The following is a 17,305-nucleotide window of genomic DNA, read 5'->3' as shown; positions in this document are numbered from 1 at the left end:
ATTACTAATAGTAGCAGGGAGTTCTCCTGTGTGGTTAATCCATTGATTTGTGAACAGCTTTCTCCCTTTTTGTGTAATGGATAGTAAGTATGTGGGTTTTAAACATCATTGTCATACCTTGTTATAAGATGCTTATTTTCATGGATTTAGAGGGTTGGGGCACTGCGTTATCTGAGGATATGCTTTTTACTGCATGATGTAGTGTACTGTAGAGAGATTTAAAATTATAAATGGACTGCATAATGTAACCAAAAGCAGCTTAGTATCAGTAACATGGAAGTATCACAAGCCTTCTAATTTGGCTGTGGTGCAATGGGTAGACTGTTTTTGGTGTCTAGGTTAACTCAACACTGCAGGGCTGATATATCTACACTGTACTGTTGTACGCAATGAAGGTGTACTTCTATGCAATGTAGGTATATTGTTATGCGCTCCCTTTACAGAGCTCATACACAGTGAACTTGTTTCATCTGTGGGATCTTAAATGAAATCCTTTCATCTTATTATCAAATTTACAACTTAAGTATTTTTCCCATTTCAGATGCTTTTATCTGTCAGTTTGATGCTTTTTGTTAGCTTCATAGAATATTATTGTAGGTTTATCTGTGTGAAGGTTGTGAAGGTTTAGTGAAAAGAATGATATATTAAGAAGAAGGTTCAAAATGTAGTATACTGCCTTTTTTTTTCTTTTACTGAGAAACAGTATCATCCACGAATGGGAAAGGGATATATCAGGTTCAAAATGGAATCAGGCTTCAAAAAAGTTATAGTCAAATCTCATTGCATTGTCTTGTGAGAACTTCTCTGGTTTGGGAGTCAATGTATTATTTTAAGTGTTTCAAAAACAAGAGAGAATCACAATAGCACAACTCTTATAACATACACAATGCTCTTGCATGGGTCTTACTTTTGAAGATACTCAGATTAGTGAAATATGTAATGAACTTTGAGTTCAGATTTCCTGCAGAATTGTGAATGAAGTTTTCCCACATTAAATGAATATATAAGTTAGGACACTATAACCAAGTATTTTTTCAGTTTGTACTTAAATAAGGATTAAGAAGGCTGGTGGGGGGGACTATTTCTTAAACTGTGGTTGTTGATTTAAAAAAAACAAGCTTGGAGGGGGAGGGGAATCTTGCAAGAGAAACTCCATTCCTGGTTATAACTGTGGACAGTAATTTTTTATTGTCACTGAAGGGACTCTGAGAATTTTAAATAAAAATTTATGAATGTAAAATGGCTCGTTAGTAGGGTGGGGTTTTTTAAATTTTAATTATTGCTATTAGTCATCTCAATTTTCAGGTCTCTGTACATTACTTTGCAGAGATTCCTAAGCTAGTAATGGGCCACTAGTCTCAGGCATGAGAGCGTGTTATTTTGGACAGTAGTATTTATAATGGCTAACTTGTGGCTAACCTGTTCGCAATATCTAAGTTAGTGGAGGTATTTTTAAATAAATTTATATGTCTTAAAATAGTTTCAGTGAATGTTTCCTGGTGAAGGACTATTTTTTTTGAAAAAAAGGATGTTGAATTCTGGTTTTGAATAGAATAATCCTTAGTCTTATTCACTGGGAATCCTTTACGTTTAAACTGGGGCTTAGGTGTACATTTCACTTCAGCTTTGCAGTTTCTGTTACTTAGTATTGTTGTAAAATGTAAAGGAAATCCTTCAAAGGAAATTTATTGGGTTATTAAAGTGAACTGCTACTGCAGGTGGATGAAGTTTAGTTATTAGAGTCACAGGATCCCACTTCTTTTCCCTGAGATTTTAACCATATGTGCTAAATGCACTTCTGTTTTTAAGACAAAGTAAACCATGTATTTGCAGTACTAGTCAATATTGAATCTTAAAGCTTTTTGAAGCCTGCAATTTTGAAAAGAAGCCATGTGCAAAAGAGCACAATGTGTTAACCAAGTTTTGCTAGCGTAAGCATCATCAGTGAATTTTTGAATAGAGATTAAGAGACTGACTCTCATTGACATGAACGTTGCTACAGTTTCTGTTAACACGTAGAACTGGGACTGTTGCATCAATTTGCATTTTTAAGGTTATGATCATGACTACAAAGTCTAAATTTTTTTTCTGTTCTTTTTTGGTAGGGCAGGGAAGATAACAAAATATGCTCTATACCTGTAATGTTCAGATCTTCAATTTCGTTTTTGTGCTTTGCTTCTTCTTACATCATGGAGCTTTCTTGTATTCAGCTTTAACACAGTTATATTCTTTGTTATAAAAAAAAGCTGATTTGGGCCTTTATTTCCTGTAGAGTCCTAAGACAAGGAGTTGCCAATATATAGAAAATCCAGTTAGAAGGACAACATTCTCCTTGTGCTTTTAGTCAGTGAAAGGGGTTTTCATTTTACTTATAGGGGTTCCTAAAAAAATAAATGATACTTAGAGCGAGTCACAGCTGAGATAAAGATGTTAGTACCCCCCTATTGAATATTCTTGTTGGCTATCTCTTTTGTAGAATCTGTTTGTCAGGGATTTAAACAGCAGTATTTCCACTTACCTTTGAGTCTCCTTTTATTGCTTTAGTGCTTGTTTCTGCAAAGTCTCTGTGGTAGTGCTTTCTTGGAAGCACATTGCAGATTTTTTTTTTTTTTTTTTTTTTTTACCAGTCTAGCTTGCTTCTCCTCAATGAAAGGTCTGTTGCAGTAAATCCACGCACAAGTAATTTCCTCTTTTAAGTTTACTGTATTGACTAAACTACGTTTTAGTCTTCTCAGTCCACTAGTGCTCTTTATGCATGCTTTATAACAGTTTCTTCAGTTGTCTGGGCAGCTTGAGTTTTCTCTGTTCTCGTGAGCTTTACTGGTAGTAAAGAACCAAGCGTACCTTTTTAGATTGAATGTCTTTGTCCTTCACAAGCACGTTTCCCTGATTTTCACCCTACTTTTTCGTAATTTTTCCTTTGCGTCGTTCACTTGCCTTTTAATTATATGTCTTCCACATCATAGGAATACAGTAATGTGAAAAAGAATTTCATTAGCAGTGAGTTCTAATATGAATGCCAGAGGATGAAACTTTGGAATTTTAATTATTCTTATCAGGGTCTTATAACTAAGTTTCTTACAAGTTCCATATCTCTAGGAAACTATTTTTGTTCGTGCTCCAGCACAGACAGCACATACAACATACACTCCATCTAGAATAAGAAGAAATACTATACCATATTCAGATGTAATGAAGAAAATCGTAATCTGGTAACATCTATGGATTTGTATTAAATATGATAGTCTAGAATAGACAAGAATGGAGATGCAGCAGGTTCTAGGTGTATTACTTGATTTATGATAGCTCTGCAAACTTTCTTTCATGTCTCTGCATGAAATAGGTGGTCAAAGTTGGAGTGAGAAAGAAAGAATGACAAGACTGATGCCTTTTATCTATTTTTTTAAGTGGTTCATCAAAAACAGAGTTAATATCAAATGCTCTTTTTAGCTAATTAAGTTAATTTGTATTAAAAAACATATGGTTAATTTCCCCAAACAGATCTTATGTTGCACCATCTTGAGTTAGTTGGGATTTTTTGTGGAAGCATCCTCTTTGATTCTTCGCAGAATTATTCAGATGTTTTTTTCTCCCCAGCTTCCATTGAAAGGATGTCCTCCTTCTCTTAGAATTAATATGTAAAGGATCTCTAGCTTTTAGAAAGAGGCAGGTACTTAACCTCCAATTTTGCCATGAGCTTTCCTTTCAGTCTTCTGGGTACATCTTCCGTTGTTCTCTCAATAGCTACTATTTTCATGCATCCAAATGTCAAATGAAAGATTCTCGGCTGAGAGGGTATGAACATGGCCTTCCAAAACAGCAGGATGAAGCACAAGACTGCTCATGGAGGTTTCACATTGATCTTTTGCCACTGAAGTGCTGCATGAGGTCTGCATTTAGTTTGAAGAAGGTGGCCTTTCACCTCCTGAAGTTCTGTTGCTGCTCTTGGTTGTTGTTGATCTGGAGTATAGTCATTTCCCATTGCTCAGTGCTAGTTAGTCAAGTACTGGGTGATGCTCAATCAAATGAAGCTGAGATAGACTGCTAGTGTGCAAAAAGCGTGGTATGTTGTTCTGATCTTGTTGTCTTAGTTTCTTTATATCCTTGCCCATATGTTTTTTTGTTTTTTTTTTGCCTTATATTGAATGAAAGCTCTTAAGGACAAAAATAAACTTCCTCTGTGTAGTACCCTGCGGAGTGGACTTCTGTTTTGTGAGAAGGGTTTCCAAGTACCATAGTATATAAATAATTATGTGGTTATGCTTGTGGCCATGTACTTATAATAGTTCCAAAGTCATCTGCAAATAATTATGACTGAAATTTACACTAAAGGTTTTCAAAATCTAAGTGGTCAGCAGAGTTTCCAAAATAAACAGGAATTTGAAAAGGGACCTGGAAAAATGAACTTTTAAGTTCTCAAGTTGCATAAAGTATTTTGTAGGGTGTAACGAGTAAAATCCCAGAATACCAAGTTTTTCGGTCTCATGTTGCATCATGAGATAATGCTGAAATAGATATTTTGGAAAAGCACAGCACTCTAGGGACAGAGTAATTGCTTATACCATTTTAACCTATTTAAGTTATAAAATGAAAGTAGGTCCAATAGCATAAAGCAAGTGATTTAGATGATCTTTTATATTGTAGTAATAGCTGCATATTTTTAATGGGAAGCCTACTGAAGATGTTTTTCTGCATGCAAATTGTGACATTAATTTTCTGACATAGCAGCACAGTGGTTTATACTGTGATCGATAAAGATAAACAAGCTGTTGTAAAAGAGGAAAAAAGACGTGGAATTTGCAGAAAGCAATAAATGAATATAGAGAAATTCTGAAGATATTCTGGAAATTACAGGACACTTTTTTTACAGGGGTGGGGTGGGGGCGAGAGTTATTTCAGCAGATCATGTAGTTCCTGTGTACCAACCACCCTTTTGGTCATTCTTGTTGTACCTGATTCCCTGGTGGTGTGTGTTGTGAATTTACAGAGAGACTAGCTAGGCTTCAGATCACAGCTGTGTAAGGAGAAGCATAATAAAAAGTTTGTAGACTGTGTGTGTATGCGAAGTGTATTTGTTTTTTGCCTTGTGTAACAGAAGATTTGCTAAATGGAATCTTATCAAAGAGAGAGCACTGTTTAAAATATGTTTGGCTAGAATTATATATAAAAGGATTTTTTGAAGATATGGTATGAAAATGGAAAATAGTGAAATTTTGACTAAGAGGTAGTCCCTCAAAATACCTGTTGTTTTTATTAAGAGTAATAATAATATCTGTGTTTATGAAAGTAGTATTTACATGGGGATTTGGAAAATCAGACCACCATTTTCATTTGGTCTTTAACTTATGATTGGTTCTTAACCAATTGGTCCCTACTGTGAAGAGCAGTCCAAGTAAGAGAATAACAGGAGGAGAGGAGTATCATTTACCAGTGTGATGGCAGCAAATGTCATACAAGTTCTACACTATCTGGGGCAGAGTGAATTACATCATGAGATGAGAGAGAAAAGGAGGGAAGGGAAAAGAAAACAAGACAGGAGATGGTCTTTATGAACAGTTTGTCAATTGAAGGTGCAAAGAAAGTCCAGTCACGCTCTTTAATTATCTCAAGTTTCTTGCTTTTCTGTCTTCTGTAGTGGGTCCTGAAAAAATACAGGGATCATAAATTCCCTGATGACAGATGAAATAAAACACATATGATTTATTTGAGATTAGACTGTGATGGTACTAGGAAATGAAAAATACTTATATATTGGATTTGGAAAATGGCAAGATGTTAACAAGGCATGGTCAAGAGGTCCCTTCAGAGTTTACTTTTTTAAGGGACTTCAGGATTTTGCTCCCTAGAGAGAAAGTAACTCAAAAACTTGTGAGGAGGAAAAAAAGAGTAGGTTGATGGCTACAGCTGCATGGGGAAGAATCTTTTGGTTATAATTCTTAGACATCCACCAGACCTCCTCCTCTTCCCATCTGTAGCATGGCTCTCCGCAGGCAAATATAAATGTTATCCTCGGCAGCAACACATGACGGCTCTCACCAACTTCATTCTGTATCTTTCTCTATTGCAGTAGAGGAAGGGAAGCCTGCAGCTGTTGCCTCCAAAGAGGCCAGCAAGGGAACTTGGTCTGCCTACTGAGAGCAACTCTGCAGATGCACCAGATTTCATTTTATTGTAATACTGAGTTAGCTTGCTGTTATCACTCTATCGCATAACAAATAATAGTGCTTCAGGAGACTATTTAAGACACTGTGTTATAATAAAGCAAGATTCAATGCTTTTGGGTGACTCAGCTTGTAATGACGCTGTGTATGCTCTCCTTTTCTGTTGTGACAGCATTAGTCTTTGCACCTCTTGGGGAAAACTAATAAAATTCACCAGAAAGTAATCTCAGCCCTTTAAATTTTAACTTGAGTGAGCCTATGATCCCAGAAAGGGTGATAATTAATATATGTAGCTACTCATTTCCTTCCCGTTTAGTACTGTGTGCCTTATTTAGTCAGCCTTTTGGCTAAGCTTTCTTACTAAATATTTGAATTCTAGTTTGCAAACAGGAGTACAGACTTCTACCATGCAAAATATTACTAGGGGTTTAAGATCATGACTGAAGTACGGAAAATAGGTGCAATTTTTTCTTATTCTATTGTATTTCCATTTAAGATAATTCTGTTTTAAGTAGCTCTTTTTGCAGGCTTGCTCTGCATAAAGAGGTAATTTAAAGGTTAAACTACAAATTAGCAGGTACCTGAAGTCATCCAAATGTGTGGTCTGTTTTTAAGAGTTTTTGAGCACATCCCTCAACTCCAGTGATATCTGCTGGTGCTCAGCATCTTGTAAGAATACTCTTTTCATAATTGCATTTTAAGCACTGAAATCAACTAATGTTGTTTCAGATTATAACTTTATAAAAGATTGTATTCTCTAATGTAAAATTGTTGTGTGCACCTGGCAGCCAGGACCTATTGGAAATATGCGTGTAGACTTTTTTGAGGTTGGCTACCCATAAATATTAAAGAATGGATTAAATCTGCAGTTAAGCCTATGTAGAGTTTTCATTGCATCTTAAGTATCTCCTTTGTTGTAACAGAGGAAAGAAGTTTTTTAAGATAGCTGAGGAAATCAAGTTTGTCTTGCTAAGTCTAGTGATTAGCTGCAGTCATTCAGAGATTGAAATTTTAATTTCATATGGAAATGTTAATAATGGCCTGCTTGAGTCATAATGTCACTAAATATAATTACAGACAACATAACTCTTAGAAAAAATGAGTAAAATAATGCATACTGAAGCGCAGCCTAATAGAGCTGTCTAAAAGCAGGTGACAACAGTGCTGTTGATTTTTTATTTTTTATTTTTTTTCCTTGCTACCCTTTCTCCCAGTTTTGAGAGGGAAGGTGGGGGGGAGGGCTCATATGTTTGTTGCATTAAGAAAATTTGCTCCCATTAATCTTTCTAGAGGTTTCACTCAGTTAAATGATAGGTGGTATTTGGCTGTCAGGTTTCACGCTATGCGAGGAATGTCACTCGGCAGACAGGAGAGGGTCTGGGTCACAGCTCTTTGATCTGGACTTTCAAAGTCCAGAAGCTTTGAGTTAATGGACTGCTGCCAGGCTTCTGTGAAGGAGCTACAGTTGATGACCAAGAAGGCTGTAAGGTATTTTTAGGTAAATTGCAGGTAGTTTTCTGATGGAGTATTCCAGCATGTTCTGTAGATTCAAGATCAGAAACAAAGGTATTCAGTCTTAGATAATAAGAGAAGAAAGCAAAAAAACAACAGAACAGGTAAACGGCCTTTGTCTTGACATTTTAATGCAAGAAATGTTTTAAGTAGAGAAGTATCTTGCCTATGAATTGCTGTTTCATATTTAGCTGTAATCAGAAAGAAATTTGAGCCTGCATGAGGAAAATATATTTGAAATTAATTTTGAGGATATTGATGAATGGTTTTGATTGGGTGCTTTAAAATATCATATTTGTAACAACTTTTTTCCTCCTGTTTAGGATGATGCAGAAATAGTTGATACAAAATGCAAGTTAGTGTAATGTTTGACTATTTGTCTGTGATCTGACAGGTTTTGGTATGTGAGCTGTACAGCAGTATAATTTAGTAGTAGCATCTATTAATGTACCAATGAGATGAATGCAGAAAAATGGTTAATAATAGCAGTATTATGTTGAATTGCCAAATAAACCACTACTTGAAAATCATTTTCTATTGTACTTAAAATAATTCATTTTGCAAGAGGGTTGTTTTCCTACAAAATGCCAAGTATTTATTTAAATTTCTTTTTGTAATGTAAATTACTAGAGCTGGAGTATAAACAACTTTTTTTTATCATCTCATATAATCTCTCAAAGGTGCCATCACATAATATACTTCTGGAAAAAATTGTAGTCTGCTTATAGTCCTGCTCTCAATTCTTATTTTTTTTTAAATTATTTGTGTTAGTACAAAGCCTTTCATCTATATAAAAATTGTGTGGAACTGATAGGAAATGTTTCTTGTTTGCAACTAAAATATTCTTTTTGGCTGTGTGCTTTATTTGCTTTTTTCTCTTCCAGAATTGCTTTGTACAGAATAGTATATTACCATTAGCAAGAATATGGAACAATAAAATTTTTTTGTTTAGTCTTTATTTTCTAGCAGTTGATGTCATAAGGCATAAGACCTTTTATCCTTTTAAAGTATTTATTACTGTCGAGTTCAGCTCTTGTGTACTTGAGGAGAATTCTGCTTACTGAGGTGAGAATTGTGCTGCTATATGTCTGTCTGTAGAATGTACCTCGTTATACATTGCAGATCACTGTCATCAGCATCTCTTTTTTGGTAGTAGGTGCAAAGTTCTGAAAAGTTTGGTTTAGCTTCTGCATGTTTTTAGCATTTTGAGGTTCTGCTATGGGAAAACTTGGAATGACTGCTTTGGTCTAGAAGGTGACCTCAACCACTTTTTGCCACAGATGGTTTTTATTCTCCAGAAGTTTCTTTTTTATTAGCTTTTCAATGTTAAATAATTTTTTGTTATAACATTCTAGTATTTTATTTGATTGAAACTGAGATGACGTTAGAATATATACTAAAATAGTAAGTTGTGTTTCATAGTTGGAATTCCTTGTAGCAGTAACAGAATATGAAGCACAGCTTTTTTCAGGATTGGAGTTAGGGCCTTCAAATTGTCTAGGTGTCTATATATAGTATGTAGCTTTATAGATTTATAATAATATTTTCCCTTCTGTGTGACAATATTCTGTAAGTTTTGAAAAAAATGATTATGAAACAAAATAGAGATGTTTTTACTCTAAAAAAGTATCTGATTTACCTTATGAAACTGAACATCTTTTAAAAATGTTTTAAATTTCTGTAAGAGGAAAGATTATTAGTATGCTTAAGACTAAATAATACTTCCTACTAAATTGCAACAGTATAAAAAGATGCTGATAAAAATGCCAGTGTCTCAGGAGATTATCTTTGACCTCTCATTTTCTTAGTTCTGGGATAATTTTATTTATTTATTTGCATGAGAATAAAAGCTGTGTGTAAGTTTTAATAATTTTTTCAGCTGTGATTTAAAAGTATGTATAGCTTATTTATTTATTTAGAGAAATATTAAAACCCTTCCAGCATTTCTCTAAAAGTAGAGTTTTATACTAACAAATCTGTTATGATCCCATGAGTAACCAAATTTTATAGCATGTCTCACTGTGTCAACGTTTTTTTTAACAATCCATTTTATTTAAAATAATTGTAAAAACCCTGCCTTTTGGCAGTCATATAAAACAAGTATGCCTTTTTAATTTTCGTATATTTAACAGGAATCAGAGACAAATTATTAGGTACTTGTGCAAAAAACATAAGATAACTCTTGCTCTGCAGGGTTTACCTATGCATATATTAAATAGGACATAAGTGGTAGGTGAGATAAATAGATTGGGGTAAATTTTGAGGATAAAGGTGGCTTATCCATCTTAAACACAAGCATAAGCCGAATCTTGAATCAAACAAAGAAGCAGTGCTTAGAACTGAGAAGTGTCATAACTAAAATTTATAGATATTTGCTTAGGAATTAATTGAGTAGGTAGCTAGACTTTGAAGTTGAGATTATTCTCAAATCCTTGTTAAATGACTTTGAGAAGCTGCATGTCTTTCAGCTTACATGAGCTATGTTCTTTCAAGAGATGTCTTTTTTTTTTCTAGTAGTAGTAAGTGCTCACTCAGAGAGGAGGAAGATTCATAGCAATTTTCTGTTTTCTTATGGATAATTCTGTTACCTGCTAGTGTTTTTGGTGACTGAAGTGCTAATGCCATGAATAAAATTATATGACCAGGAATTAATACTTTTTTAATAAATATTTTTGCTCTCTGATAGTTCTAGACTGATATGGTTAAACATATTGTAAGTTCTGACAGATAACATTCTATCAAACCAGCAAGATTACTGCTGTGAAATCTGAATGAGCTAAGATAGTATATATTTTGTTTGCATAGTGAACGTTTTTTTCTTTTCAATCAAGAATTTTGTAGATGGTAATTGTTCAGCAGGATTAAGTGCAGATCTCTTTGGCTTGAATTTGTAAGCAAAGCTACCAAGGAAAAGTAGGTATATGACCCAGTGACCTCTTATAAGTGGGAAAATAAATATTAAAGAGGCCTTATTAGTAGAAAATAAGCCATTAATTTTTGAAGTAGAAAACTCTTACTTGACCAGAACTCGCACTTAATCAGTTTTTTCTGAATATTATAGTACTTTTATCTTCTTTAGAAGGCTTTCTACTATAGATGTTTTTTATAACACTAACAGGATTTCTTCCTTTTGCATAGAGCATTTGGGATAATGTCGAAGATGTGAACCATTGTAGTGATTTGAGGAGGTATAAAAGATTGCGAACTCATCTAGATTATTTTCTCATGCTGTCATAATCTTGTTGGAGTTCCATTTTTGAGGAATTGGAGATACTGTCCAATAATGCAGTTAAGGTCTGCTGCTGCTACTTTTGGTTACTTTTTTTGGTGAGGCATATTAAAAACTTCATTTTTTGCAAATAATTAGGTTTATGAATTTCTTCAGAAGATGTTTTGAGCATAGCTCACTTCAGTTTATATCTAGATGTGTTTTTTGACTACAGACAAGTTTGTTTTGATATAATAAAAACATGAATACTGCTTAGTACACTAAATTTCTATAGAAACAATATTTCACAGCATTCTTGGGTTATAGAACAATAGAGGTTAAATAGATGAGTTTTTGCAGTAGTTCTGCATTTCTGTATCTGGCATATGGGAAACAGTAATAAGAGTCTTTTTTCAGCAAATATGTAAAAACAGACTGTTTTTAAACTGAAGACTGTACAACTACGGGTCTAACCATTAATTTACAGTTGAACAGGTATTCTTTCTACATGTGTAGACTTAGGCAAAAAAGAGAGTTGCACTACACAGTGGACTGTATATGCAGTCTTAACTCTATCAAGAGAAAGTAAGTTGATTGAAATGTACAGATATTTGTAAAAAGCACATTAAACTGATTAGATGAAAAATGCATCTTGGCATGATAGAGATATACATTTAAGTCCTCTGTTCTTATCAATCTGACTCAAGAGTAACAATGGTAGGTTGAAAAAAATTTGTGATGAGCTGATGATAGTAATAATGCTACAGAAAACTGCAGATCATCTGAGATAGATCAAATATAAGTTAGAGGACACATTTTAATGTAGACTCTAAATTTAGTTTTTATATGTGTTTTTAGCACTACATTATTGAAATGTCTGTGGGCTGGTCACATATAGTAGCATGAGGAGATAACACAGTAACCATAAAAAAGATTCTGTATGTATATAAACGTATATATGTATGTTTGACGCTGGTGAATGAATTTCAAAAACTTCAGAATCTGGTTCATGTGGGATAGGTATCCTGAAACACAGCTGCCACATGATGATCATCCAGACAATTGACTCTGCAATAGTTGTTCAGTATTGGGATTTCTAGATCCTGGTGCAGGTTCTGGGGAAAACGTTCTTTAATTTAACCTTCTGTTCTATTTAATTGTAAGATTTGTTCATTTTAGCCCTTAGGAACCTTACTCTCTTCTAGCTTGTGTTTCAGTCCTAAAATCTAACTTTTTGTTCTTTCTTGAATTTGTCTGTTCTTGTTTTTCATAGAACTTAAGAGATCTCAAATTGCCCTGCCTTTCATGCTTCTGTCTGCTTGCACATGCTCATCTTCTCTCTTGCTCTGCTGATTATGCAGCCATGGGGAGGGCTGATAGGAAAACAGTTATTTTACTTGCAGTTGGTTTTAGGGTAAAAGAGCAAGCTTATCCAACCTGTGATATGGGGCCAATGCAAAAATAGCATCAAGAGTGTGCACCTAGAGCTGAAGATGATAGTGAACAGCCCGTTGTCTTGAGAAGCCATGCTGTTAGGTCAGTTTGTTGTTACAAATGCAGGTCTCCTCTGCAAGTTGCATGCCTTGGTTCTAGGCACCTTCTCATCTGCTATCCTACAGCAAACAGACTGATCGCTCCCTCTGAATTGGCACTATCAGAACGTGATCCGAGAGAACAGGAGAGATGCCCATCCTTTTCTGAAATCCTGTGCCTAGCAGCTTAGACATCATAGACTTAGTGTTCAGAAAGAACAACTGGGAAGGAAGTCTTGCTTTTAAATCTAGCTTGCATTGAAAGTTTTTGGAGGTTCATAAGAATACTATAAGGTCTTTCACCCAGAATTGTCCTCCTGTTATTTTACCCTTTGTTATTCTCAAATTTAAAAATACTAATACTACTTAATGCAATAGTGAAATTCATGTAAGAGTTTTAATATTTAAGCAAACATGTTTTTTCCCTAACCAGGGAAAGGGCTGAAGACCTTTTATCATTCTGCCTTGCACCCTCCCTATCAGCTGGAGACCTTCTGACACGAAAATTTCAGTCCCCAATTGTTAAATCAGTCAGGACTCTAAGTGGCAGAAAACAGGATCTTTCGGTGAAAAATAGTAGCTATCTTATTAACAATTAATAGCACTACTTGAGCAGCTTGTAAAAAGGCAAATTTAAAATCTGGTGCTTTAGCTTCAAACTGTACAAAGTATTACTTGTATTTTGATTTCTGAGATAATGTTTATCCAAAGTGGAATTAAAACAATACTCTTGAAATTCTCTCTCCTTGGAATACCTATTGAACGGTTGTGTCAGTATATACTTTTGATCATCTAAATTTAACACAAGACATTTGCTAAGAAGGTCAATGAAACTACTTTCCTTTTGATCTTGCATCCTTGTGAGTGCATGGATAGTTCTTCTGTAAGAAAAGTTTTACTGGATGACTCAGTGCACTGAGTCATAGGCAGTATGAAGCCTGTAGTGCTGTAGACTAATTGGTAACAGTCTCAAATTTAATTAAAGCACAGTTGTCAGCTGTGTTACTGATTGACATCCCTCTGAAGTATTTTGTTTTTGGCAACTTACATTAATTGTTCTCTGCTGCTAAAATTTGTGTGTTTTAAGATGTTGTTTCTGTTGAATAGACCTGTTGTTATCATTATTCTTTTTATCCTTTTTATGATTTTTATACCATTCACATTGATTTTTTTCCCTTGTTAAGTCACATATTCGGTAATTATGTTTTTACTTTGCCTGTGAATTTACAGATGTTTAGAATCCTTTGAGGATTTAAGTTTTCTTCATTAAGAACCATCCTTTAAGCACTGAATATTTCTTTTTCTCTTCCCCGAATTTTGTAAATATTATGCAAAATTTCTTACAGATAAAATCAATGGTTTTATGTCTGTTTTGTGTTTACTTGCAGATTACACTTTCAATTTTGATAGCTTTCCTGTGTTCATCTTGGTGTGTTGTACCTTGTTTTATAATGCGTGGCTCTATCCCAGTGTCTGCCAGCATCTGCAGATAATGGCAGTAGTTTCCAATATCATTGGAGTTTCTCCTCCTCCTTTTCTACAGTTTCTTTTTGAATGTTTATTTCTTTAACTCCTGAAGGAGCATCATGGAAAGTGCTACATTTGGGGGATTTTTTTTTTTCAAACTGCCTTTCATTAAGAGAAAATCCTCACAGTCTTGAGAGAAAGGCAAGGTTTGTTTTTATCCTCTGCAGTATTAAAAAAATAAAATAAAAAATCTGCCAGCTCTATGCAGGGTTTCTCTTTGCTTCAGCTGTGGTAATTCAGTGAAAACTTGAATGGATTGTGGACTGCTTTGCTACTGAGTTTCTTGCTTTTCAATGCTTTAAGATAAATATATTTGTAGAAATTTCAGAAATTCTCTAGGCTGCATCAGGATATAATGAGTGCTGAAGCTGGGATGATGAGGAAGAAATTTCTCTTTCTAGAGACCTGAGGAGGAGGTGGAAGATGTTTTGGTTATCTTTCTATCTTAACCACTTTTTCCTCTCTCCTAACCTGTGTAGATCTAAAGACCTTCTAAATGATAAGACCACCAGTAATGCAGCAATGGTTCAGATCAAAGTACCCCTGATTGGGTGTCCAGCCTGTGACAGTGCCCAATACCAGCTGATAAGGATTATATGGTTATAATATGTTATATATAATATAATGATTATAGAAAGGGGAAATAAAGTGATTGTTTTTTCTTCTTTGCATGACCTTTAAGCTTCTGGCAGTTAGTAGTTTAAGGACATGTGGAGTTGGAGATGTAATATCCATTGGTGTGGCCTTTCTTCATAGGTTTGATTAATATCCTTTAAAAATGTGTCATGTTTTAGCTCCCCCAACATGGGATCCATAGTTTCAATGTTTGCATGAGAAGCGCTTTCTTTTATTTGTTTTAACTTAATGCCTGATAATACCATCAAGTTCCCCAAGCTCTTGTGTTTTGAGATATAGTGAATCATACCATCTGCTACAGCTGTATGAAAGCAACATTAATCCATTACTTCACAGAAAATACTTGAGCCTTTGGGCATTTTATTGGACCAAAGAGATGTGCCCCAAGGGACTCCTTTTCCGTATTTTGGATCTTCTTGTCCTTCTCTGACCCCAGTTTCATTTGAAGCAGCAGAGACTGAAGGTGTTCTGCTTTCTCCTGAAATGATCATTCATCTAGGTCTGAAATTTGTTCTTTGAATGTTATTTTCTTGTTTTTCTTGTGTTGTACATTTCCTTCACATCAACTTGCTCCTACAGTGCTGGCCGTACTGATGCAGCTTATTCTCGGCTTTGTTCTTTTCTACTGGATTTTCCCCACCATTCATTTTTCCTTTGTTTCTTTTCCCCTGCTTTTATCCAGTCCCTCTCCTTTTCTAGCAGTTCTTCCTATTCCTCTAATTGTACTCTTACTCAAAATATCTACTCAGTTCTTGTGATGTTAAAAACAGGTACTTTTTAAATAGGTTGCAGTATTTTGGCATGCCTCTCTAACGATTTTGATCGTGAGGTGTGTGAAGAGTTCTGGAGTTGCATTTGCCCCTGTGTAATAGGTTTGCTGAAGAACCTTTTCAAATCTTAATGTGTTTCAGTTTTTTGTCTCTTAAGTTAGGTATAGCCATAACTCTTCCATGTAGGCATTTGTTCTATTTCATTGGTTTGTGGAAATGCCTGGATATTTTGAATATGATCACCAAAATAATGTTTATGCTAGAAACTCAAAATAAAATGAATCCTTTAATTTAGGGGAAAAATACAGCATATTTCAAAGCATTTTTTTCAATTTGAGAGAAGCATTAAAAGCATAATGCAAAGCTTCCATCCACCTTGCTGTCACTGAACCAAATAAAACTCTACTGGACCTACCTAATTTCTAGAAAAATCAAAAATTGGATAAAAACCTTCCATTAGAGCTAAACTTTTCTAAATGTTCTGCAAGGAGGGAGGAAAGTTTTTTTTTTTTAACTTATTTTTTATTGTGGACTCCCGTAACTTGGATTGTAAATTCAGTAATTAGGAAACTGTCATATTCTCTTTTGTACAGTAAGAGGAGTAGCATTGTCTTCAGTGATGCATGCATATTGCTGCTTACATAATTTTGGATATAGAGTTGACAGTGGTGATGGTTTCCTATTTGTTCTCTTCCTGTCTCCCACACAACCATTTGTACATACTTTTTTGTTTTCTTAGCACTTCTTTGAGCTAGGTTATTGCTAGACAGAATCTATCTATTCTAAATGGTTGAGTTGAAGATGAGGAAATGAGATTTCTGACTTGTTAATGGGATTTCTGCATCTCGGCACACCAGTTTGGAACATCCCATCAGTAGTGGGATTTGCATTTACTACATGTAGAGGAAATATATAAGAATATTTCCATATTCTAGTAAAGTCATGTTTCTTTAAATTTTGTGGGACACAATTCATTCTTCATAACCCAAACAATGTTGGTAATGCCTACTTTTTTTTTCTGTGTAATTTAATAAAACATACATGAAATATTTTCAGGTTGTCTTCTGTAAGCATTGACATACTGCATGTTACAGTCTGTGGTTTTGGTTTGCTATGGTAGGTAGATTACTTTATACAAATTTTGCAGAACAGCTCTTCTGGACTACTTAATTCTTCCACTCAGGTAAGAAAAAAAATCATTAAATGGGGTTAGAAACACCAGTCTGGAAGTATTTGTTAGTCTCTTGGCTACCAATAGAGAGAATTAAGACTTAATTTCAGCAAATGTTATGCAAAAGTTCTCTCTTGTTGACCTGAGTCTATTGAGTGGGCAAGAGTAAATGCTCAGAGCCTGATAGAGCTGTCATTTAGAAAATCCAGTAGATAAAATTAACACCTACTGAGGCATGAAACAGAAACCATTAAGGTATCAGTTTTAGAATCATTTCAGAGGCTAATAATTAAAATAACTTAACAAACAGTCCATGAGGTACACTTGGAAACATGCTCTTAGCCCAGTGGTCTTCATGGTTTTGTAAAAAGCTTTCCTAACTGGTTTAGGAATATCTTTATTTTTTTTCTCGGCAAGTCAGGTTGTTTGCATTACGTTTTGTCTATTCAAATAGTATATTATATTAGATAAATATTAAAAGCAAAGGAGTGGAATGCAAGGGGCAAGTTATTTAAAAAAAAAAAAATTGTCCTAGCAATTATTTTAAGCAAATTTTAAAAGTTGTACAAGACGCTTACTATTATCACAAGACTAATGACATATGTGGCTCTCGTGAAATATGTCCTTCTTGCTCTTGGAAACAAACTTTAAAACTTATTAGTGAGATCTATTGGATTTTGGAGGCTGTGGTTAATCTAGAACAAGCGTTAATGCTGAAAAAGTAATGTTGCTGTTCAAACACACTTGGTACATGTCTTTCAGTGGTGGGCTTTTTTTCTGCTTAATTT

The 17,305-nt window shown here is 34.6% G+C and overlaps 1 protein-coding gene across 6 annotated transcripts in view; it reads left to right on the top strand.

Moving 5' to 3' along the window:
* METTL15 (methyltransferase 15, mitochondrial 12S rRNA N4-cytidine) overlaps positions 1-17,305 on the top strand; it is a 101,563-nt gene that overhangs the window by 2,690 nt on the left and 81,568 nt on the right. The gene's annotated exons all lie outside the window — the stretch shown is intronic.

The sequence above is a fragment of the Apteryx mantelli genome, chromosome 4 (assembly GCF_036417845.1).
Source record: "Apteryx mantelli isolate bAptMan1 chromosome 4, bAptMan1.hap1, whole genome shotgun sequence".
NCBI classification, from domain to species: Eukaryota; Metazoa; Chordata; class Aves; order Apterygiformes; family Apterygidae; genus Apteryx; species Apteryx mantelli.
Note: the sequence above shows the minus strand (reverse complement) of the source record. Positions and strands in the feature narration are given on the sequence as shown.